Source organism: Abramis brama (genome assembly GCF_963993115.1).
Source record: "Abramis brama genome assembly, chromosome: 8".
NCBI lineage: Eukaryota > Metazoa > Chordata > Actinopteri > Cypriniformes > Leuciscidae > Abramis > Abramis brama.
Window position 1 is genome coordinate 30,818,316 of NC_139970.1, and position 25,768 is coordinate 30,844,083.

The window sequence follows — 25,768 nt, forward strand, 5'->3', positions numbered from 1 at the left end:
TTACAAACAAAGCAAAAATCACACTGACCCCAGTGTTTTAAATACTAGTGGTTTAAAACAAAATATAAATGGGCATTATTTGACATAGATTTTATTTATATTCTAAAATTAACCTTAACCCCTTATAAGATTATACATTTATAAAAAAAAAAAAAAAAAATGTTGTATGTATATATGTATGTATGTATGTATGTGTGTGGGTGTGTGTGTATGTGTGTGTGTGTGTGTGTGTGTGTGTATGTGTGTATGTATGTATGTATGTATGTATATATATATATATATATATATATATATATATATATATATATATATATATGTACAGTATATATGTATATGTATGTGTGTGTCTATATATATATATATAAATTAATATAAATTCTAGATAAATTTGTGTCACCATCTTATATTGAGTCTTCTATAGAGTATTTTAATTTAGTTCAAATCCAACCAGTGAATCAATTTCCATCCTTCCTGGTTGTTCATCCATTCTGAATCCACTTGAATGAATATGACATGACAATTGAGAGTATTTCTCTACCTTGAAGTGCTTTAAGTCAGATCAAGAAAAAAAGATCGGGGAGACCAAGGATGGACAAAAAGTAGCCAGACAAAGCTCCCCTGAGGAGCCTGGATGAATAAGCTGGGGAACAAGCTTGGTGTCAACAGGTGGGATGATTCTTAGCCATTGTGGCTTCCTTTGTTCTTCTGTCCTCACCACAATAGGATGTCCCCTGTTGGCCCCTGAATAAATATTGCCAGTACTGAGACAGAGGTGCACAGTAGCTGTATTGAGCTTAAGTGGAAATCAATGTTGATCTATTGAGCTGGTGCTGCCAACCCCTGCCTGTAACACAGGTGTTTACGTTAATGGCGATGCTGGCACAATCACACCCCCCCCCCCAAAGGTCAAACGGTAGCATGTTTATCTTGCAGTGCAGTTCTTTGTTGTGCTGCTGTGATTTCAAGCAGTACCTAACAGCTACAGATAATTCTATAAATGAGAAATGGCAATTGGTGGTCACATGAACACAACAGTTCAGAGAAAATTACATACAGCTTTATGTAATCACTGTACTGAGTTTTTTCTGCACACTGCAACTTTTTGTATTTCACAAGTTTTAAGCAAGGTGCACACCTGATTGTTATAGAATAAGTAATGAAGGCACTAAATGTCATCACAAAGCCCCCCGTAAATCAATCATTGCTAAATTACACTCTCTTTATACAGTACTACAGGTACTTTATTATTGTAATGAAGAATAACAATGGCTGTTGGTTTAGTAACTAGTATTCCAGTCGTCTTTATTCAGGTTATTTTAAGTGATGCTTCCTTTGGAAGAGTAGATTCAGCTGTGGTGGGCTGCATCTGCTGACGAATTTGATTAGAAGTCGAGGTCTGTCTACCAAATTTTGTTTTCATTTCTCTGTGGTGAGGAACACAAGATCTTACTAATTTGATTTGCAACAAACTAATTTTCTCAGGAGTCGCAGTTTTTCGCCCTCAACTAGCCAAGCAGAACGCCTTTGGGTCACAACGGGCTGTGGAGGGGCCGTGGGTGGATTTAAAAGGGGTTAATGGCGCAACACTGGTAAATTCTCCACCTAAACCCAATTCATTCTATAGATATTTGATGGATTTTTATTCTATTAGTGCTTTTACTAGCTCACATGTGAGCGTATGACTGGCACAGGGGCGAGGGCGTGAACCAAAGCATTGGTTTATAGTGTGAAAAACAGTTAAGCAGAAGGTTGGCTTCCCCTAACCTCTGTTTGTTGGTCCTGTGGAGAGAAGCCTGGCCGTAGGGGACGCTAGCTGTGGAAATGGATTATGATCACTACAGAGAGACTGTGATATGGCGAATGTGATGAATGAGGTTTGGTAGAGCAGCCAGCACCATACTCCTCAGTCTAAAGACAGTAGCGACTTCTCAACTTTGATCTGAAATGCATTTTTTTTTTAACACATTTAAAAATAGGTCGCTGTTTGTGATGCTTGGTAAAGGCAAATGAAATCACTTATTGGATTTAATCTTACTATTTAATATCCTGGATTTTTTTTCCTGAGTAATTACTCGCGCATTTGATACAGAGCTTGGCATTAATAAATCATGTTCTCTAAATTCATAATATCATCTTGTCCCCAGTAAGGCAACATTTGATATTACATTAAAGGCCTTGAGGAATTTTTTATTTTTTTTGCCAGAATCTCATCAAATCATATTTCTAAAAATACTGCGGAACATGCTTCACTCAAATATATGATGCACTTTTTCTCTCTTTTTTTTTTTTTTGGGTCCAAAAGAGACAACAAATTCCCCTTGCTATTTATTTTCTTTTTGTGCCCCAGTCTTTTTTGAAAGTCCTTTATTTGATTCCACGACTCCCTCTCTTTCTCTCTTTAACCGATTCTCTTGATAGCAATTTAATTTAATCTAGGGGGCTCCAAGCAGCTATGTCCTTTGATGTTTCTTTGACAGGCTCTCATAACACATCAGATTTGATCTAACCTTTCTTGGTGGATAGAAAGAGAGAATAAAGATCAATTATTAGGTGAATTTGAAGTTGCATTAGAGGGTTTTTTTTTTTTTGCCACTTCCTAGTTGCTTTAAGTGCCCATCTGTCTAAACATCTCTCAATTTTTTCCTCCTTTTTTCTGATCATTTCCTCGACTTATTCATGAGCCATGGGAGCCACGCTTTGTAGTCTCCATGTAGCCGTTTCGGCCTACCCCCACTGAATACAGCTATGTGCCTGCATAAAATATCTTTTTCACTCTGCCTACAAATTCTCTGAACTCTGTTCACATGAATGGCCCAACTTTCTGAAGCTTTTTTCTCTCTTTACACCCTCTCACACCCTCCCTCACTCTCTTATCCTTTGCGTTGTGTCCTTCGTTGTGGATGATTTGTATGCAGAAAATCACTGCTGTGGCCACAAAGCACAGTACATCACTCCAGATCATTTTCAGACGCCCTGCTGTGTGAGTTATAAAGAAGGATCCCTTAATGACACTTTGACTATTAACAATGTTTTAAGTCAATATGTCTCTTTTAGTTTTCCCTCTATAGGCCAATAAATGTTAAAAATGGTGTGTTTAATGCAACTGGGTCAGACTTATAGCTGAGTAGAGGTTCTCATGGCTTATGTCTCTACTACCAGCCTCATAATGGTTTAATAGTGGATCATCATTTATTTTTTGTAGGCTTTATTGGGGTGTGTGTGTGTGCGCCTACTTAACTATATTTTGGGGACACATTTGTACCCAGAAGTCACCAAAACCTGACAAAATCTCCAAAAACCTCCTCATTTGTAAATCTGGTATAAAGAAAAATGTAAAAATGCAGAAAGCTTTCTGTGATGGGTAGGTTTAGGGGTAGGGTTAGTGTAACGGGATAAAATATACAGTTTGTACAGTATAAAAACCATTACGTCTATGTAATTTCCCCATTTAGACAGCTATAGTATGTAAACGTGCGTGTGTGTATAAGTGCAATAGATAAGTGATGTTTGCCTTAGCAAGCATTACACATTATGTACTGTGCAAACTACATTCAAAATGTTTTACATGACTGTCATTTACAGATGGGAGGAGATTGTTGCTTTGTACTGTAACTACCGTTATGGAATCAGGATGTCACAGACACTAATGCAGGAATGTTCCAGTCAGTCAAATCACAGCCAAATACGGTGCTTGTGCCACGCTCTGAATTCCCAGCATCCCACACGGGCGTTAGCTGCATCACCTCGATGCATGTTTGCGCTGTTTAAACGGCACACCTCAAATGATAATGACCCGTGGTCGTCTGCGAGGTTGCTTTTGCCTGAATCCCATGGCAGACTGCCAAAGACAGTATTTTCACAGAGGCACCACACAGGTCATCTCGGGAAGACAGAGCTGTGGTGTTTCTCAGTGGCTGCTCGTCTTAAAGCGCTCATCTAGCTGATTGCACAGTAAGCAGACTGGGGATGCGGCGCTTAGCGGCTGGTGTCACAATCTGCCCCTCACAATAGCCTGGGCAAGTGCCAACACAGACAATCTGGAAAGGGTTTTAGTCTAGTCTATTTTCAGTAAGCAAAAGGTTTAAAAATAACAGTCAAAGCTTTTTATTAACTAAACAGAGCAGAGGAACGGATGGTAAGTGAGAGTGAAGCCAAGGTATTGTATTCTGAATGGAATGTCTGTGCCTGGTAATGCAGTTGTGTAATTGATTTTAAATGTTTTGTTTCTCTAGTATTCTTCTTTTCAGTCTTCAAATCAGGTGTTCTTGTTTGATGAGAAACAGAACAACAGATCTACTGCCACAAATGTATAAAATATTAAAACATATTGCCATTCATTTGTAGTGTGGTGGTTGCTGAGTGACAGAGTTGTCTTGATCAAATGGATATTGTCAGGGCGCCAGCATTGTGTCTGGAAGAAGCCGGGCAGAGGAAGAGGAGGATGCTGTGTCGTGTCTTTTTCTCCTGGGCAGGGTACAGGAACTGGAATCAGGCCAGCCTACAATCACCGTTGTAGGCCGGAAGCCAGCTAAGCATTAGAGAAAACCCTCACGGTGGACAAGGAGCTCACTGAACTCAAAGCGTCTCACTTCCAAGTGCATTTAATGCAGTATTGTTGAATGAATGAATGGTGGAATGTTAAAGGAACATTGGTGACAAAAATCGGGATGATAGCTGGTTTGAAATAATTACTTTTAACTGACTGTGTTTCAAACATAAATGTTTTACCAAATTTGGGCCTTTTAGAGTCCATAACTGTAGTCATTGTCATCAAAGACACACCATATGTTAGATAAACCAGTATTTGTGTTGCTTTGACTGATGAGACAAGACATACTCATGACAGACATTCTGTTATAGTTGTTTGAGGATTTTCGTAGTTCAAGTAGACTTCAAAGTACTCCAATATAAATTAAAATAGTTTTCATTCGCTGTTGTTTTCATGTTTCTTTCTTGTTTGCTTTGCATCTTTGAGCTAACTCCAAATATGCCCGTGACCTAGTTTAGGTCACATTAAGTTATTACAAATTTTGACGGAACCCGATACCAAGTGGAACCTCCCAGAAGCTTGTAAAGTGGATGCAAACAAATGGCTGTCGGTTCCTAATGCGTTTGCTTTACGTATGTGGGTGCACGAGGGTAGCAAAGGGAGCTGTAATGGATCATGTTTGTGTTTTTTAATAAACCCAAGCAATATTTCAGAATTAAGGACAAGCATCTGTACATCTGCATCAGAAGATAAGCAAATTTCAAGGATATTTAAGGCAAACGGCAGTCTGATGTGACTGCGCCGAGGACGTACCTTTGTCCGACTCAGCACCTCTTTTGTTGTGTGTGCTCCACAGTCCAGCCTACATTTAAGGGTGAGTGATAAATGAGAAAAGTGTTGGGTTTAATCGACTGAGACTCAGTACACGTTACTCTTTGGATGCTGGGGAGGGACAGTGGATAATGGAAGTATTGTTTCACCCAGTCGCCATGTCTCAGCAGGAGGACAGGGGGAGGTTGTGGGAATAGCAAGCCATCCTGGTGGACAGGGGTCTGACTGCACTTCACATCAACCTTCAGATCCTATACAGACAACCCCCTGCTACCCTCCTGCCTCCAACTATTCTAGATCATTCTATATATCAGACATATTCATTGTTGTTTATTCCCTGCTTCAACAGCCATTCAATTGAGTGATGCACTGAAATGAAAATTCTTCACTAAAATAGAAAATGATGGGCCTAGTGGTTCAGAGAACATAAATCAATTGTTATGAGTATTTGATAGTTCCATTCATGTTATAATATTAAGCAATTTAATTAAGTGATTTACGCTAACTGACTTCTGTTGATTTAATTTATAGTAAAAAGAATATGCCAGTGTTGTTCAATGTAATATTGAACAACACTGTTCAAACTTAATTCCAAACAGGGATTTTTGCTTTTTTAACACACTCTTGTGATACGCAAAACATACTGTAGCACCATGTCTTTAAAATATCTCAGATTGATATTTACAATCTGTATTTCAATAGTTTGTGCATATTTAGTATTTGCAATCACATTAGAATGTTGACTGTTATACAAGCCTATATCTCTAGTCTTCAGTGAGACTGTGCTGGATTTTGGATCAGGTCTTGATACCCAATTCTGATTTGTTCCCTTTATCCGATTTTTTTTGTTTTGTTTTTTGTCCGTTTACACATTCTTTCAACTGTGAACTATATCCGATTCATGTGTTTACACTTGCCATAGGCTACTATCTTAAACATCGTGCATGCTTAAAGGAGACATATCATGCTTTTAAATTGATCCTTTTTACATATAAATCATACATTTGTAGTCTCTATAAAGCGGAACTGCAATGCTTGGGTCTGAATTCCTCATTATTATAGCTCCACAGGCCCCTTTTCTACCCCTTTTCTACCCCTTTTCTGATGTGCGTCTGAGAGCAACTCGTTTTGGTGCGGTCTCTTTAAATACAATTGAGACACTTCATACCCCGCCCCCTCTCCATGTTGCAGCGGTTCAACTCCACCCCGTTCGGCCATTTTTGTAGTTTGATAGCAGAGATACGATTATCTAGCGGCACAGAAACTTTTTATTCACACGTTATTAACAAAATGTCAACAACGGAAGACTTGTCCAGCCAGCCTTACATGTTCGAGCCAGAGTCGGAGCCGGAGCGAGATGAAAATGAAGACGACGAACCTGTAGAACAACGTCTTCATATGGATGTATTGCAATGGTGTGTACTGTATTTACACATGAAACTTTGGTCTTCCGACCTTTTACCACCGTGTCGATTTATTTTGATTAATATGTGCGAGGGAGAGAGAGCAAGACAGCGTCTAGTTTGGAGACAGTGATGTCTTGTTTACACTTTCGCCTGGCTCTGAAGAGAGAGAGTGAGCGCGTGCGCGCGCGACCGGGTCTCTCTCTCTGCTCGTTCTTTCAGTTAAACATGCGCCCTGTCATGCGCGGCAGTTCATCTACATTAGACGGTGTAATGAAGCGTGTGGGTTACTACATCCAACAACCGAACATTTTAACTTACCCTCTCGTAACTTCTGCATCCTTTAGCTTGGACTACAAAATTGCAGCGAGAAATAAAAATGGCGGATTGCTCGAAGTGTTGGGCCGGAAGTCAATGTCCTTATTTGGCAGTTCCGCTGCAAATACTGTGATGTAATAGTTCCAAAAAACGTCATAGATAACAGAAAAATCGGAACAGGTTGAAAAATATGACCAAAACAGAATATAAAGATATCAACGAAGCACCTGAAGAGAATAATTTCATATTTTCTGTACTTCTAAACACTCCAAATATACAACAAAATGCATTTAAGGGCTAAAAAAGTGCATTTGGCATGATATGTCCCCTTTAAAGGGTTAACTTCTCTTGCACAGATGGACGAACGTGAAATATGCTTGATGCTAGCTCTGAAAACATCACCATGATTTTGAGGCGGAGGACGACGAAAAGTGCCATCATTGCAGCCTGCGCATATGCTTCAGTTATTGTGTGTGAGAGAGATCTCAGGACTGGTGGGAGCTTATTGTGTTTAAAAATTGGCTTTAACGAGGAGCAGTGGGTCCGAAATTTTAGAATGAGCAAACCAACCTTTGATATGTTGTGTCAACGTTTGTCCACATTACTCACCTACGACGACACAACGTTTCGTCTGGCCATCCGTCCCTTTGCAGATGCGCGTCGGGGTTTCTCTCGTCATTAAACAGCAGAGAAATTGCCTAATGCCTCAGAAAATCCGATCTGCCTGTTTACATGAGTCGCATTGGCACATATCTGATTTATATCTGATTTATTTCCACATATGAATGAGGCCTGAAACCGATCTCGAAATATCCAAATGCATGCGTTTTTTTTCCTGTTTACACGGTCATAGAACACATACGATCTGTGTCACATATGAGCAAAAAATTGGAATTGGGTCACATTTCACTAACAGTGTAAACGAGGCCCAAACACGGGCTCTTCAATAAGATACCATCATCAGCTGGTGTTTGTTTTTTCAGTCAAAGTTTCTGATATTTGATTTGATTTTTTTTTTTTTTTCAAATATATATATAGTACACGTTTAATATTGGCTTATCTGTATCAGCCATAATTTTAATCTGTGTGCATCCCTATCAGTAAACCTAAGCCATGGACTCCGATCAATGCATGCAGAAGGCGAAAAGCCTGTTTGTATAGCTGTGGAAATCTGTCTGCAAACAGTCATTTTATCTGTGAATGCCAGTCATATAATGGAACCTTATCACAGGCTATGATGATGCTTTTCCAAAATAATCATCATTGCAAATGATAGAAGTTTACCCAACAATGACAACTTCCGATTCTGAGAACCCCGAAAAATGTGAAAAGGGTCCATTTTAATGCCGTTTATTACATTTTGGAGGGGTTGTGTAACAGCGACAATTAAGATAATCTAACTGGCAGATACACAAACAGATACATGGCTACTTACTGGCTAGTCTGTCATGAAACTTTCAGACCTAAGAAATTAAATCTAAACAACTTGTAAAGATGCAATTCACTGGTGGTGTTTTCACCAATTTATTGGCACAAAATTAGAATTAACATGAAAGCTGTGTCCAAGAGATGCCTATTCACCTCTGTGCTGGCACAGATGCCCATGTTTCTCTGCTTTGACACTAACATCAGTGTGGGGGTGGGATACACAAGGTTTTATGCCTCACCCCACAGAGCAGTAAAATCTTTTTGGACCCACATCACACACTCACTGGTTTTATGGTGTTTGGTGTTGAAACATTTCATTCTGAGAGTGTTTCATCCCCTTGTCTTGTTTTTATACAACTGTGCACCAGTGATCCCAGCATGCACTTTCTTGGCGAAATTGTGTAATGGTGTAAAAGTGTCACGTTGTGAGAAATTATCGAAATTTGGCTGGGGGACATAGGAATTTTGACATTATGTCCTTAGCGTTATATTGCTCTTGGTGCTCTCGATGTTGTACTAGGCAACACGGTGATAAACCTACGGCTTAATATCAGCGAATGCAGCCTTGTGAATTAAATCCTTCAGGGAAATCTTATGGTTTCTAATTAAGTGGATTAGAATTAATCAAACAAGAGCGCTGTGTTGGATACATGTTGGAGGAAATACAGAACATGTACACAGTGTATTACATGTCTTACATCTCATTACAAAACTCATTAAAACTTGTTTAATTACAAGCGCTCTTGACCAAATGCGCTTTGTGCGAGCATTATGAAGTCATTTAGCTCAATTAAAAGTCGCTTTTTCTGATAAAAGTTCTAGATCTACATGCGTTTGCTTGCTTGATATACATTACAAAGAGGAGGAAGCTCAAGGCAGTCAGAATTTGAAGAGATTTTAACATTGTCACTGTCTTTCCAAATGTTACAAATAGTCTTTTGTGTTTTGGTTTTCAAATAAGACATTTTTCAGTAGGTAAAAAGCTGCATGTTTATAACCAGAGTACTAAATATTTCTACAGTGCAGACAACGGCTTGTGATTCTTCAAGGTATGGATGCTGTAGACTCTTCCCTTTGATTTCTGTTTGATAGAGAATGAATATCTGTGATTTCCCAAAGGTTTCGGCTGTCAAACGTCCAGTTTGCATTTACAAAGTGAAGAGAAAGGAACCAGAAAGGCTGCCACATCCTGTGCTGCTCATGTTTTATTGGCTCGTCAATATTCTGAGCTGCACCTGTCTGGGGTGCAACGGAGCTCAGGGTACCTGGCCAATAGGACATCCATCACCTGCCATCTGAACAAAAGTTCATTACAAAGTCACGGTGGAGTGGTATCTGGTGGATTTAGCTGTATTCTGCTATTCTGTTTGTTGTTCCCGTTGTCATAACAAGCCAAGGTTGATCTCGGCAAGGCGGCGTGTGCAGGGTTGCTAGCAAAACAGCAGGAAAATGCAAACGGGGAGGGGGTCTAATCCCCCCTGAGAAGCCCCCGCACCAAACCCTTTGATCTACCTCATCCTACCTCTTCCAATCACTTCAGCTCCGTGACCCCTCTCTCCCTGAATCTGCCTTGATTACTGCCAATACAATTTTAACATGTTAAAAGAAAATCGCATATGTATTCGTGGAATCCTCTGCCCTTTCACTGCCCACCAGGCCTGGCCTCCTCTCTTCTCAAAGGTCCTGACATAACCCATCTCTCCATTTCCAGTGGTGTATGTAGTTTTCATTGTAAAGCAGATATGTTTTTGGCTTTTAAACTTAGATTTTTGTTTGGATTGACTAACCTTTGTAACCTTTGTGTGGTAGACAGGAATAGTTTCATGAAAACACACTTCTTTATTTTATGGATTGATAATGAGCACTGATCTGTTGTAGTGTATTTGGATGGCTGGTCTGTAAGGCCTGACCTTTAATGTAAAACCCTTGCTTTGTTGTCATGTTGCATCAAAGCAGCCCAAGTAGAATAATTTAAAGGGTCCAGTGGTGTTATACGCTGTCGCTAACATGTCTATAAAAAAAGAAATGTGTTTTTTTTTTCTGTCCTTTTAGTGAAAAGGGGTCTATTCTTTAATAAATAGAAAGTTCAAAAGAACAACATTTTTTACAAAAAAAAAACAAACAAAAAAAACTTTTGGACAAAAAAAAAATATTACTGGTAAAAAAAGAAAGAAAAGAAAAGCTGTGCCTTTGAACTTTCTATTTATTAAAGAATCTTGAAATCTGTGTCAAATCAACATATTAGAATGATTTCTGAAGGATCATGTGACACTAAAGACTGGAGTAATGGCTGTTGAAAATTATATTTTGTATAAGTTTAAACTTGGTTTACACTCTAAATGGAACTGAAGTGAATAGAAGTCATTACATTGACTTGAATTGTTAGTCGATTAGAATTCTTTTATGTGTTTGGATCCTGAAGCAGTTGACACCTGATGCTTCCTTTAAGATATTTGAACATGCTGGACCAAAGAGTCCAATCCTCATCTTGTTTTGACACGTGTGCCCCTAGCTTTGGACCAATCACTGCTCCACTAGACACTCAGCAGGAACAATAATCCAACAGCCTTCTGACACATGGTCTTAATCAGGGAATCATATGGGCCTGATGATGGTTTGTAGCAATATAATTCATACTCCACTCACCCGTACCCAGAATTGCCAAGACTTCAAACGGTCCAGTCCCCAAAGGTTTTGTAAGGTTCACAGTTTTACTGTTGTTTTGAAGTCAGAGTTCCTCTTTGTCCAAGCGGGAGCTTGTGTTTACACAACTGGCTTGGCATGGAACTCATCTCCCCCTGGTTCTTCTGTCTTCATCTGTAAATAATGCTGCCGTCAGATTGAGGTCTCTTTAGCTGAAAGCTCTTGCAAACTTGATTTTGAGACATTTATCCTCCGTTTTAACTTCTGCATTAGATCTGGCCTTTGGGACCTCTGGCAAGTTCAGTGTCACTGGCCAGTATACAAGTAATTGGTAATAACTTTCTGGCTTTCCTTGGAATGGAGTAATGAGTGAGACACAGAGCTTGTTTCTACAGGGCGATTTTCTTCATCGATAATGTGCGTTTTGATCATGTGAACATTTTGGAAAAACTCTTTTCACATTTTGACTAGTTTATGTAGTCTATTTACATGTACAATATCGAAATATTGGAATTATAATATTTTGTTTTTAGGATTTTCAAGGGTTTTGAACAAGACAACAAATATTTAATATATAACTTACTGAGTGTTTACTTGTGTGGGGAATATATATAGCTGCTCCTTCTAACGTTATAAATTCAGCACAAGCCCTGAATCAACACACAGCATAAGGCAAGGAGATTAGCCATTGACAAATGTGCAAGAGAAATCTGAATCTCATGTAAGCAACTTTAATTATGCCTAATTTGTTGGTACAGTGAGTGGGATTACAGTTCAGATTGAATTAGACTGTCTCACAGGTAGCCACAACTACTGACACATTTAAAATTGTTTTGTTTTCAGCCATTTTTTGTAACACCTACCTAAAGCCTTAGACAAATTAAAAACATGTTCTCAAGAAGAAACAGAGATGCCAAAATGCATGTTTCATTTTCCTGCTACTCTGTCTGTCAGTTGCTCAAGATGTTTCTGGGAATCCCAAGAGTGCCTCCTCAAAATTGATCATTCTGTTTCTCCTCCTCCTCCTCCTCCTCCTAGTACTGTCTTTAAGACTCAAGCTTATTTGGATGTCACTATATGGTGTGTGGGTCTACTTCACAACCTATTGTGTAATAATTCTCTGCTCCGTCCATTTTAGGGCCTATAAATAATTTGTTGGACACTTGAGACTCTTGAACCACCATAAGCACTTTGATGGCCTTTTGGGTTGTTTGTAGTGTGAAAACATGCTGGCGCTCACTGTTAGAAGCTGATCGTGGTGAGTCCTGTACATCTAGGAGGCTGCAGAGCCTGAATTGACTGAACCTGGTCTTTGAGAAAGTAATGAAGTGGAACACCTGGACCACTGTGCCCAAGAACTTATTTGATATGTCGGGGAAAGACAGTCGGTGAGTGCCAGGAGGCTGCACGGGGGTCAGGCCACCATCTTGCTCACTCGATGAAGAGAAGCGAAGCCCAGCGGCACCTGCCTTATTAGCACTGTGCCACCTTCAGTTGACGTAACCTCCGCCAACCTCTGGTGGAATATATATATCATCCGCAGGGCCATTCCTATACTGTAGGCCACGCAAACGTATTAGTACAAGTTTTTGCCGATTAACTAATTCAGAAGTCAGCTTCATTATTCCACCCTTAATTAAGATCACAATGCAAATTCCTTCATTAATAGTGACACGGACAATTTCTTCTTGGCTCCATGGGGACACGATTATATGCAGGCCCCGTTGAGCAGGTTGCGAGGTGTCACCAAGTATTCAAATGGCGTGCTTGTTTAATTGTAGTAAATGTAGCATGTCCGCATAGGTAAAAGAGTTTTGAGGGCCTGTGAAGGAGGGGGTACAGCCTGGGCTGAGGCCCCTTCGCTCCCCCAGGCAGCTGTTTGCGGGGCCCTGGCTGCTCCCTTGGGGCCTCTGCAGGACCGTGTTGTTGGACTCTTGTCTTTTATGGCGGCAGCAGTAAACATGACAGGCTGTTTGGGTACCATCTGTTTAAAATGGCTGCCGCATGGTAACAGGGAGATGAACTTGAGAGCTGGTTTGTGTCTGTCTCCGTGCTAACAGTCTTGTCTTCACATCTCTGCAGGTGGACGTTTGACGGGGGAGGCGTGGATGTGTCCAGCCAGTGGAACCTGGCGTCTGCTTGAATGCCCGTCAACACTGTACGCACCCACGAATTCACACAAATGCACATGCATGTAAACGGGGAAAAAAAGCTCTTCACAGCTCTTCGGTTTCTGACAGATTGATCGGAGTTGCCAGAACATTCTGTGGCTGTCAGTTTTGTAGCAACTAAATCATTTTCCCCAAAGATTTAAGCATTTGAAATTAAGATTTTACGCAGCGAATCATATGTCAAAAAAAAACCTACTGCAAGTCATATGCATTAAACATTCACATGACAATGTTTTGATGAATTACTGACCATCCGTTGACCCCCCGATGTTTGTTTTCAGTCCTCTTCTGACTAGGAACACATTGCGTATTTGACATCTTTTCTAATAAGATTGGTCTCCTTTGGTGGTAGATCACCACTTCATTTTAAAGCACCAGTGATAAACTTATCTGATGATAACATTTACAGTTTGCCAACATAAAACAGACAACATAAATACTGTAATGCTTAACAGGTCAGTAGTTCATTCAAAATTCTGGGAAAAGTCTGTTTTTCTACAGACCCTTTGCAGAATCTCCACAGACTCCCAGATGGAAATCCCTGGCTTTATACGCTGATATTTTTCTACCAGTATAAAGAATATCCCGTTTTTCTACTCATTTGTAACATTATAACACTCTTTCATTGTATTTGTGTCCCTAAACATACAGTTTTGAACCTGTAGCAGGGTCTGTTTTCTCCACCCATTCCATTTACATTGAATAGGTCATTGGTAGCCAACTAGGTGGAACTAATTTGGCACAGAAGTGTGGAGTGACTGGGCATTGTGTCACATGAAGCCACTGGGATATAATGAGGAATACTTGATTAGTGTTAAGCAGGAGAACATGTCTGTCTAAGCCAAGCGTGGAATGTGATCATGCTTAATGCCATGTAGTTAAAGCTGATATTCAAGAATTACAATGTTTGTAATACTTTATTTTTTTAAAATTAAATATTCACAATAATAAAATAAAATAAAAAACTGTTTCATTAGATACATTTATATCATTAGAGAACAAAGTTTGTTAGATTCATTTATCAAACGAGGCAAAATTGAAGCTGTTTGTTTATTTTCCTAAATCATTATAAACGTTACCCGCAACACTTAGCATAATATAGACTGAATATTCATGCACTGACCCTGTTCAAAGTTGAGGGTGTTTATTCATGGGTCATGAATACTTAAGCTTTTTTCCTTCAGATTAATTTCCGCCTCTGTCTGTTTTGAATGGGACCATTACAGTTGTGAAGCTCTAATTAAGCACTACCTTTCAATACAGAAGGCTCTACCATCTGGTTGTTGTCTGATGCACCACAAACATAAGGGCACTGACAAAAACTGAGATGAGAATTACAACACAAAGCCAAAAAAAAAAACCACCCATAACTTTTCAAATTAAAAATGCCAGCACAAATGTTTCTCACACAATAGAATGTAAACAGTATCTTCAAATGTGCAGTGATGTACCCTTTCATGAGCCATCAAGGGGATATAAGCATAATTAATCAATTCTAAAATTGTCAATCAATTCTAAAATTGTCAATCAATTCTAAAATTTTAATCAAATTCATTTCATGATATGCTGATGAACCCAATTCAATTAGATGCATTAATCTAATTGTAAACAAATTTATTTATAATTGTAGGAACATGAACCTTTGCGTTCGCTTGCAGACATTTTGTTTTTTTTTGTGAGTGAACGCAAAGTTTCTCGGGGGAATGCAAACATTTTGCGAACAAACGCAAAGTTTCTTGGGGGAACACAAAACATTGGAGAGAGAACGCAAAAGCATTGACAAATAATTTTACCTGCATCTCTTTTTTTTTTTCACCACCATGTCCCTTTAGGGGCTCCGTACATATTAACATTTGCTGGAAAAAAACAACCCTGAAATAAAGATAATTTAGAGACATCTGACAAATTTTGGTAAAGTTGGCTAAGCATGGATGTTGGAAATCAGAACTGACTTATGGCACTTTAATTGCAATGATTGGTTATCTTTCACCTGTAGTCAAGAGGGAGGACCTCTAGACATACAGTGTGTGGTTATGTGTTACACCTTTAGCTGTGAAATTTCAGCCACGTCTTGCCCTTGAATTTTCAAGTATATGTCAGCCACCAGGCAATAATTACATAACTGTTTATCTATCTAATGAGATTCATGTGATGTCATGTAGTATGCAAAGCTGCATCTCATGGCTGTTGACTTCTTTAAATCAATACAGATGTGATGACGTTTGTAAATCAGTGAACATGTGAAAGGACTTCAGCTAGATTTAGCTGCATGAGGCCTAGATCAAATATTGAGTGTATTGAGGAGGGGCATTGACACATCAAAGACCTGCCTTTCGTCAGAGAGAGATTAAAGAAATCCTTGAAGAACTGGGTGAAGGAGACAAAATAGTCCTCCTGTAACCACACTACTTCTGCCAGTCAATACCTGACCCACTGTACACCTAGAATATCTTTGAACAAAGAGGACAAAATAAGCTGCAACTGCCTCTCGGCCAGCATCTTCTCAAGGACTTAACCTTTGACTGAGAATAGAAGTCATGTCAGACAGAATTGTGCAAATTTAGAATTGAAGAATTGGTTCCCTTTCAATTCAGGAGTATGAATTTAAATGGAATTGTCCACGTTATAGTTAGATAAACTTATAAAGCCGTGATCAGGAGACTACAGCAAATATTATTTTTGCATTCCCATTCGCTCAAATAGCACAAGTAAAAAACACGACAGTGTTTCCAAGACTTTAAAAAGGAAATTGATTGTGTTGGTCAGAAGAAAGATATACAATTTACTATCACTCCCCCAGCATTTATTTTTTTAATTTGATGCCAAGGTAAAATAATACGAATTATAGTGTTATAAATGGACATACGTAAAGTATGTACATTTATGTACATTTGTTAGGTTTAGGGGAAGACAACGCCTTCCCCCCAGACAGCCACTATGGGCTGTCCAGTTTGGATTAGGGAAGACGCAGGAGTGCACTGGCCAGCGCATGTTTTTGATGGGACTGTTCCACTCCTTTCGCTGTTCTTCAAATGCTCCCTTCCTTTCAACACACCATTCCCTTGGTTCTCGTTTTGGAAAAAAACTTTTTCCATCGCATCAATTCTATTTCTCTGATCCTATTCTGACTTTTCTCTGGGTATCCTCTATGGCTCAATCTCCTGCACAGAATAAGTTTTAGGCAGGGTGCAGGTACAGGGATAGCCCAATTCCTCCGGAATTAAGCCCTTCTCCTGTCATGGGTAGGTCAAGGTATCTATCTATCTATCGTTCTATCAATCATTTTATATATCGTTCTGTATGTCATTTGATGTATTTATCTGTCTATCTATATACTTATCTATCTATTACCATATTATGATTATTATGAAGGCAAAATGTGTCCTTGTCCGTAAACATGTCCCGCAGGATTAGGCTAATAAAGTCTTTGGGCTTTTAAGGAAACTCACAAGCCAGAAAAAAAGAGGGAGAACCCAGCAGATTAAAACCATCCCAGTCTGTTCTCTCTCCCTGCCTGTTCTTCAAAGACCCGACTCCCAGATTGCGTCTTAGATAATGCAGCGATCGGACACGAGGAGATTTATTTTGGAGAGAGAATAGATAACATGCCATGAACAGAACGGTCACTTGAGTGCACAATTATAAATAAACATTGGGTATTCTTTTTCAGTTTTTGGATATGGTCATGTCTCTTCGCTCCAGCTGCTTTGGTCCACATCTGATTCGGGGCTCGCTGAGACACGGAAAACACAGATGAGTTAAAAAGGCGTGGTAATGTGCGTGTGATCTGTGCACGGTAGTGAGACGGTGCTGTGGCAACAGAGGGAAGGGTGACTGAACAAGCGCAAACCTCATCCCCGTTCTCTTTTCCCCGCCGTGACTGGCTCATAAATATGCATTCAGGTAAGCTGCCACATCCCTTTGCTGGCCGAACCCTTTTGCTCTTTTCACTTCAGAGTCCTTCAGAAGTGGCGGCGGTGGCAGTAGTTACCCGATGCACTACTGGTGCTCTGCGGTGCGGCCCACGTCCCAGGGCTTGCCCCCAGCCCCTCCTCGGCAGAGCCGTGGCCCTCTGAAGAGATTAAAAGATTTATGTCACAGCAATAAAATCTTGAGAGAGTCTGCGCTTGACTTACTGGGCTCTGGCCCAAAGGCATTGTTTTGAAAAGAATTAACCTATAATGCATCTCAAACTTTTGAGGCTTCTCTTGAGAGAGCTCCGTCTGTCTTCCTTTGGCTTAGAAAGACACATCTACGACAGCTTTATTTTCTGATGGTGTCAATAGAGATGGTGTGTGGTTGTGGGGACTGTCTGTATGTCCGTCTGTCTGTTGTACTTTCTTTTTTCTTTTTTTTTACATTCAAATTTGAATTGGCATCCTGTATGCTACCTCCATTCAAATTCAGTTTCAATTGTAGTGTAGTAATAAATGGCACACTTTACAGCACTATAAGTGGGTGCAATTCATTCTCAAATAATCTTTTCTATACTCCAATAGACCATCACCCACATAACAAGGGACACACCAGAACACAATTCCAAATTATACAAGCTCTCTAAATACTGGACTAATAAATTATTTTAATGTCCCTAATATCTGGAGAAAAAAAAAGTATTTAAAGACCCCCTATGGTGAAGTTTTTAATGTTGTTTAATGTTTATGTCTATGTTGTGTTTTTAATATGCTTTAAGACAAACCATGTGCAAAATGTGCAAATTCAACACCATTGCTGAGTATTTTCTCCTTAAAACTGCAGTGAAAAAAGACAGTCTCAAAAACACGGTTTGAAACTGCCAGTGTTCTCTACATCACCCAATCACGTCAACGTGTGGGCGGGCTTTAGCATATCACTATGATGCCAAGCAGGGGGTCTCAAGAGAAGCCAGGTTATCCAGGTATATTTTTCTGTTGATATGAAAAATTGGGTACATTTAGCAATATAGTGGGTAAATGATGCTTACATGAATGCATTACCATTCTGATACATCGACTTGAATATGAGCCTGTATAATTCACTCTTCCAATTCTTATTCTGAATCAGTATCTGGTTCAAACATATATGGCTAAATTTAACCAGTATTTCCACTTGCCATTGTGCAGTGTTTACTACAGTAAAGTTGACCGAGTGGATCTCTGAGCTGGTGTGAATGAGTGGAGGCGGGGCTAATTTGCATATTCATAGATCTATGTTTACTAAATGCAGCAAGGGTGTGGAGTTACATTCAAGCTATTTTAAGGCATGAATAATTTTTTTCACAGGAAAAAACTTTTAAACGTCATTTTGGTGATCAAAGATGAGTTTTAAGGGATAACATTATTGACTACAGGGGGACTTTAAATGTATTAAGTATTTAAATCTTATCTTATAATTTATGTAGATTCCAAAACAGGAAAAAAAGAAAAGAAAAAATATATATATTTTAAATTGCACTCTCCTTCAAATTTGTTAATGCTTTTGAACCCTGCAGGTTTTTTTTTTTTTTTACAACATACCCTGATGTGTTGGGATTCCTTTCTATAATTTCTGCTTTATTCTTATGTGCATAATAACGGTAGAGATGGTAATTGATCCATCAACACTGTAACATCACATTTTATTTTTCACCGCCACATCATGCCTTCCAGATTGCAGCCCAATCACAAACAGCTTGTTGAGAAAGTCACACAGCCGAGCAGATGATGGGGTGGTGTCAGATACACATGTCTGTAGCAGGGGCTGATGGGAATCTCACTGTGTTTGGGGAAGAAGGGGTCAGCGGGAAGACGTTGATTGGGCAGTGAGCCAAAGCTCTCCTGCACAAGGCATTGCATTGATCCATACCCATGCAGCTTTAGAGCACTTTCTGCAACCTTCATAATCACTGCAGGAATAAGCAACTGCACACTCAGAAGCCATCTCTTTCAGTTCACATCCCTCTCTGTCTCCTGCTCGAAAATTTCAATGTTAGGACATGGAGAGGAAGAGGGAATTTAGAGGTCGGGTCCGTGGATCTGTGGGTTTTCCATGTCTTTTCTTTTTTTCTCATTGCTGTATATTTATGATCTACCCAGAATAGTTTACTCAAAAATAAAAAAATATTTCATCATTTACTCACCCTCATGTCAGTCCAAATTTGTATGGCTTTTTCTTGTGTGGAATGCAAGAGAAGATATTTTGAAGAATATTTTGTCTGAAGACTGAAAGCCAAAACATCGAACCCTATATATATATATATATATATATATATATATATATACATATACAGTATATATACACAAAACAAAAACAAATTAAATTTCAAAGGGATAGTTCACCCAAAAATGAAAGTTCTGTCATGTCATGTCATTCCAAACCAAGGTGTATATATATATATATATATATATATATATATATATATGTGTGTGTGTATATATATATGTGTGTGTATATATATATATATATATATATATATATATATATATATATATATATATGTGTGTATAATATGTGTGTGTGTATACATATATATATATATATATATATATATATATATATATATATATATATATAAATATATAAATATATATATATATATATATATATGTGTGTATATGTATATGTATATGTATATATGTATATATGTACAGTGGGGAGAACAAGTATTTGATACACTGCCAATTTTGCAGGTTTTCCTACTTACAAAGCATGTAGAGGTCTGTAATTTTTATCATAGGTACACTTCAACTTTGAGAGACAGAATGTAAAATCCAGAAAATCACATTGTATGATTTTTAAATAATTAATTTGCTTTTTATTGCATGACATAAGTATTTGATCACCTACCAACCAGTAAGAATTCTGGCTCTCACAGACCTATTAGTTTTTCTTTAAGAAGCCCTCCTGGCCTCCACTCATTACCTGTATTAACTGCACCTGTTTGAACTCATTACCTGTATAAAAGACACCTGTCCACACACTCAATCAAACAGAGTCCAACCTCTCCACAATGGCCAAGACCAGAGAGCTGTGTAAGGACATCAGGGATAAAATTGTAGACCTGCACAAGGCTGGGATGGGCTACAGGACAATAGGCAAGCAGCTTGGTGAGAAGGCAACAACTGTTGGCGCAATTATTATAAAATGGAAGAAGTTCAAGATGACGGTCAATCCCTCGGTCTGGGGCACCATGCAAGATCTCACCTCGTGGGGCATCAATGATCATGAGGAAGGTGAGGGATCAGCCCAGAACTACACAGCAGGACCTGGTCAATGACCTGAAGAGAGCTGGGACCACAGTCTCAAAGAAAACCATTAGTAACATACTACTCTGTCATGGATTAAAATCCTGCAGCACACGCAAGGTCCCCCTGCTCAAGCCAGCGCATGTCCAGGCCCGTCTGAAGTTTGCCAGTGACCATCTGGATGATCCAGAGGAGGAATGGGAGAAGGTCATGTGGTCTGATGAGACAAAAATTGAGCTTTTTGGTCTAAACTCCACTCGCTGTGTTTGGAGGAAGAAGGATGAGTACAACCCGAAGAACACCATCCCAACCGTGAAGCATAGAGGTGGAAACATCATTCTTTCGTGGCTGGGTCTTCCAGCATGACAACGACCCGAAACACACAGCCAGGGCAACTAAGGAGTGGCTCCGTAAGAAGCATCTCAAGGTCCTGGAGTGGCCTAGCCAGTCTCCAGACCTGAACCCAATAGAAAATCTTTGGAGGGAGCCGAAAGTCCGCATTGCCCAGCGACAGCCCCGAAACCTGAAGGATCTGGAGAAGGTCTGTATGGAGGAGTGGGCCAAAATCCCTGCTGCAGTGTGTGCAAACCTGGTCAAGAACTACAGGAAACGTATGATCTCTGTAAGTGCAAACAAAGGTTTCCGTACCAAATATTAAAGGAGAAGTTCACTTTTAAAATGAAAAATCCGTCATCATATAATCACCCTCATGTTGTTTCAAACCTGTATGAATTTCTTTCTTCTGCTGAACAGAAAGGAAGATATTTAGAAGAATATCAGTAACCAGGCAGTTTTTGGGTCCCATTGACTTCCATAGTAGGAAAAAAATATACTATGGAAGTCAATGGGACCCAAAAACTGTCTGGTTACTGACATTCTTCTAAATATCTTCCTTTCTGTTCAGCAGAAGAAATAAATTCATACAGGTTTGAAACAACATGAGGGTGATTATATGATGACAGAATTTTCATTTTAAAAGTGAACTTCTCCTTTAAGTTCTGCTTTTCTGATGTATCAAATACTTATGTCATGCAATAAAATGCAAATTAATTACTTAAAAATCATACAATGTGATTTTCTGGATTTTTGTTTTACATTCCGTCACTCACAGTTGAAGAGTACCTATGATAAAAATTACAGACTTCTACATGCTTTGTAAGTGGGAAAACCTGCAAAATCGGCAGTGTATCAAATACTTGTTCTCCCCACTGTGTGTATGTGTTTATTTATTTATTTATTTATTTATTTATGGGTTTGGGTTGTCTTCCGTAGGTTGCTGTGTGTAATTTTGTGAACCGTTACACCACTAATAATTTGGTAGTAAAACATAAAGTGTTGCATTTGCAACTGCTTTTTATCACTTAATTAGAAGCACCTCAATTTTTCAATAGTGTCTTCTGTTACATAGGGGCTTCTGAAAAGACATTTAGAAGTTTATTTAAAATGCAAAGTATTGAAAATCAAAATAAAACTCTGTAAACACTTGCACTTTTTGCAAGGTTATAAGTGTTTCCCATCGGGTAATCAAATGTTCTAAACACCTTTGTGGCCAGATACAGGAAATACGTTGTGCAAGTAGACAAGTGGTCAAACGCAAAGACCGCAAGTGTGGGTATTTGGACAGACCCATTAAGTTTCATTGTAATATAGTCTACTGCAGGTATTTGTGCAGGTAAATCATAGAGATCTTTGAGGCCGCTAGCTCGACCAAATGCTGCCCATCCTGGGCTGAGTGGAGATGTAACTCTCCTGACCTTGCTGTCAGCCGTTGAGCCATCCGAGCTGATGTGCCTAGCCTCCTCGGCCTGTCTGTCACGGGGGCATCAGTGCTGTGGAAATGGTTCATTTGATTCTCTGACACTGGATAGCGTGAGTTGGCGGGTGCAGAAACAGAGGTTAGCCTCGCCATCTGACAAGTGGGCACAAGAATGCACAGGAAGCAGAGATAAAGATAGGTAGAGAGACAGAGAGAGAGAGAGCGCTTCTGAGCGTTTTCATGAAGGACGTCGGGTAATATCCAAAGCCAAGCTACACAGCTGGGGATCAAGTCCCATAGATGCAGCAGAGCAACTTAATTAGAATTCATAAGGTGCAAAAAGTGATTTGTGTTTGTGTGGGCACAGTATGGAAAAAAATGAACAATAGACATTATGTGCAGAAGAAACCTTTTAAAAATATTATTTATATATTCAGCTTTTCTGCTAATTTTCTGTTTATATAGCTATGTATATAATATCCCACATCGATTATCAATGTAGTCTTTAGGAAATCTCAAATGAATATCCGTGTGTATGAAAGTATATAAATTTTACAGTATGAAAAATTGATATTCATTTTGAGATTTATTTATAGTATTACAATACACACAATCTATTATTACCTGTCATTTTAATTTTCATATTTTAATGATAAGTCGTTTAATAGGCTCTGTTTTTGTTCACATTTTCATTTTTATTTACAAACTTACAGGACAAGCATTTGCTAGATTATGCATTCATTTATTTACTGTGCGCCACTTTTCAGATTTCCATCATGAAGGTTTGTCCAATAAATTGCAATACGCTTTGTGCTTTGTTACTTTTGAAACAAAGTCTCAGCTTTCAAATTCTGTTCATTTTGGCGCTCTTTAATGTGACGCGCGAGATCACTGTAGCGCCTCCATTCAAGCGAAGTGAAGCGCGAGTGAACGCCATCATATCTTCTTCTACCTTACAGAACTAAATAAACATGAATGCACATCAGAAAATATGTTGAAAGATAGTCCAACTTACCGAAATCCGTATCATGTCTCTCATCTCATGTAATAGCTCAATCAGTGTTTCAACAGAAGAAAGACATCAATAAAACAGCTGGTAAACAAAGCCATTCGTCGACTTAGTCATAGACATAGTCAGCAAGAGCGCACTCGCCACCAAGTGGACAGGGGGGAGAATTACAGTTACAAGTTACAATACATCAGCCTCGATTCAATACAACAGGAGGCTTTCAGATTTTTCCGTCACTGCTAAAAATACTTTGTCAATGACGAAAAATGTTTGGTTAAGGATACCTCTGATATACATATATAACTGTCAGATATAAATGTCTAATGTATTACTAAAATATTGAAGTAAAAAATTACAATAAAAATACACGTATATTCATATATACACATTATCCAATGAGTTATGGTAAGTGTACTGTAAATCTCTTTGGGTATGTGTGTGCTAAATGACTATTATTTTCAGGCCAGTTGCTGTGGTCAGCAGCCCTGCTGTGTTTGTGTAGCGATCTGACTCCCGTCGTCAGGTTTCACTCCTCAAGACTGACAACAGTCTCCAGTCATCCACTGATCTGAGACAGTGTTACTATGTTGCCGTTGGCTACCTGAGTTCAGCCAGGCCAGACGCCATGACAGAGCGGCCCACTCATGTCCTGCCAGGCTTCAACCGTTTAGATAAACAGTTTAGGCTTTCAAAGGCTTTCGACGGACACCAATCTGCACATTTTGCCTGGCTCAGTATGGGTCTGAATGCTACGTGTTAGTTGAGTACTGTCCTTTACCCCCTTTGCTGAAATGATGTTTGTGGATTGTGGGTATGTAGTGATGCAATTTTACTTCCATTCTGTGGTGGAAGAGCAAAATAATTGCGAAAATAAACCTTTGTTAGAAACCAAAATCACATTCATAAAGGATTTCATTTTGCAGTGAATTACTATACAATTCCATCTAGGTTGAATGACTTTGTTACTCTCTCTTTTTTTGCAAAGTTCCAAGCTATTCTGAAGAAAATTAGCCCTCATTCTGTGCGAATGGATGTCACCTCACACATCTGCCATCGCTTCCGACCCCAATTATCATCCTGAGAATTTTAAATTGTACATTAACTTAATGGCAATTGGATTGTGTATGTTCATACCGCATCCTGACACTGGAAATTAAACAGGGTTCAGAATTATTATGCAAAAAATTGGCCCTTGATACACAAGCCCAATCAAATTTGTAGCAAAACCATTTAGCCCGTGTTAAGGATTAATGACAGCCATTGGAAACAATTTGGAACTTAATCAGTTTAACTGAGGAGGGTAAATTTAATATGATAATTGATCCGCATAAAGCAGAGTCACATAGCAGGGAAGCTATGCAAATGACTGACCCTTACCTAGTGACTAATCGGCAGATGCGCTGATGCTGGGATCTGTTTTCATCAGAGAACTTTGAGGAACTTCCGAGTTTAGGAGTGCAAGTCCTCCTTGGAGTCCAGGAAGCAAACCTATCCCGTCTCACACTGGGCCCTGTCGTGGTCAACCTACATTTCCATAATTCACAGGTTCCCCTGCCATGACTGCAAGACGCAAATAAGTGTTTCTAATGATATCAAATGGAGTTGTAGAGGACAGTGTTTTAATGCAGTGAAGGGGCTCCCAGTGGGACTGTTATTGCCACTATAGAACATCAGTTACACAGTTGCAACAATAGTCTCTTAATTGATTCATTTAATTAGCGGGAGATGCAGCCAGTGCTGCGTCTTGTCATCTTGTATCTTAGGGGGTCCCGTACAGCCTGTGTGCTGTCTGCCACTTAACAGTCCCTGCACTTGTCACTCTCCTATTAAAGTGTAATTATATGTAAATGAAAAACCACAAAACCTGTCAGAAGTTGCCAAATGAATCGTTGTTAGATATACCATGCTTCTGGAAAGATGAGGGGAGAAGGAAGTGCACACAGAATATATATATATATATATACCTGACATGAGCCTGTGGAGGAGCTGTAACAATGCTATGAAAGGTGACACTCAGTCTTCAAACCCACAGTGTTTTGCTAATGCCTTTGTCTCGGCCATAGCAAAGCAGGTGGCTCACAATTTTTGAGTCCTTTTAAGTCTGTATCGGTGAAGACATCACCTATGTTTCAGACATGCTCTGTGGTCATTAACCATCAACGGTTTGTACTGTTTCATTGTGAAATATTCAATTGAAATATTCTCCCAAGGCAGCTAGTCAGATCTTCATACAAAAAGTAATTTGGTAAAGGTATACCATATTATTGTTTTTAATGGTAAAAATAAAATTACATTTTGAAATAATTGTAATAATGTTGCCTGGGTGAAAAAGTAATTGCACCCTGAACATAACCACTTTTTCCACTCGTAAGCAGATAAGTCTGTCATATCGCTGTGGAGAAATTTTGGCCCACTCTTTGCAGAATAATTTAGCACCTTTGAAGGGTTTGTGGGCTTCCAAAATTCCTTTACAGAGATGTGGAAAATTTCTAATTTTACAGAACAGCCTTTACTTTTT

General features: G+C 39.1%; 1 long non-coding RNA gene across 1 annotated transcript in view; it reads left to right on the forward strand.

Annotated features, from left to right (window-relative positions):
* Positions 1-14,638, forward strand: part of LOC311088341 — a 64,686-nt gene extending 50,048 nt beyond the window's left edge. The window contains exon 5 of the long non-coding RNA XR_014607492.1: positions 13,195-14,638. This is a non-coding gene — a long non-coding RNA (uncharacterized lncRNA). The remainder of the gene's footprint in view (positions 1-13,194) is intronic.
* The last annotated feature ends 11,130 nt before the right edge of the window (positions 14,639-25,768 follow it).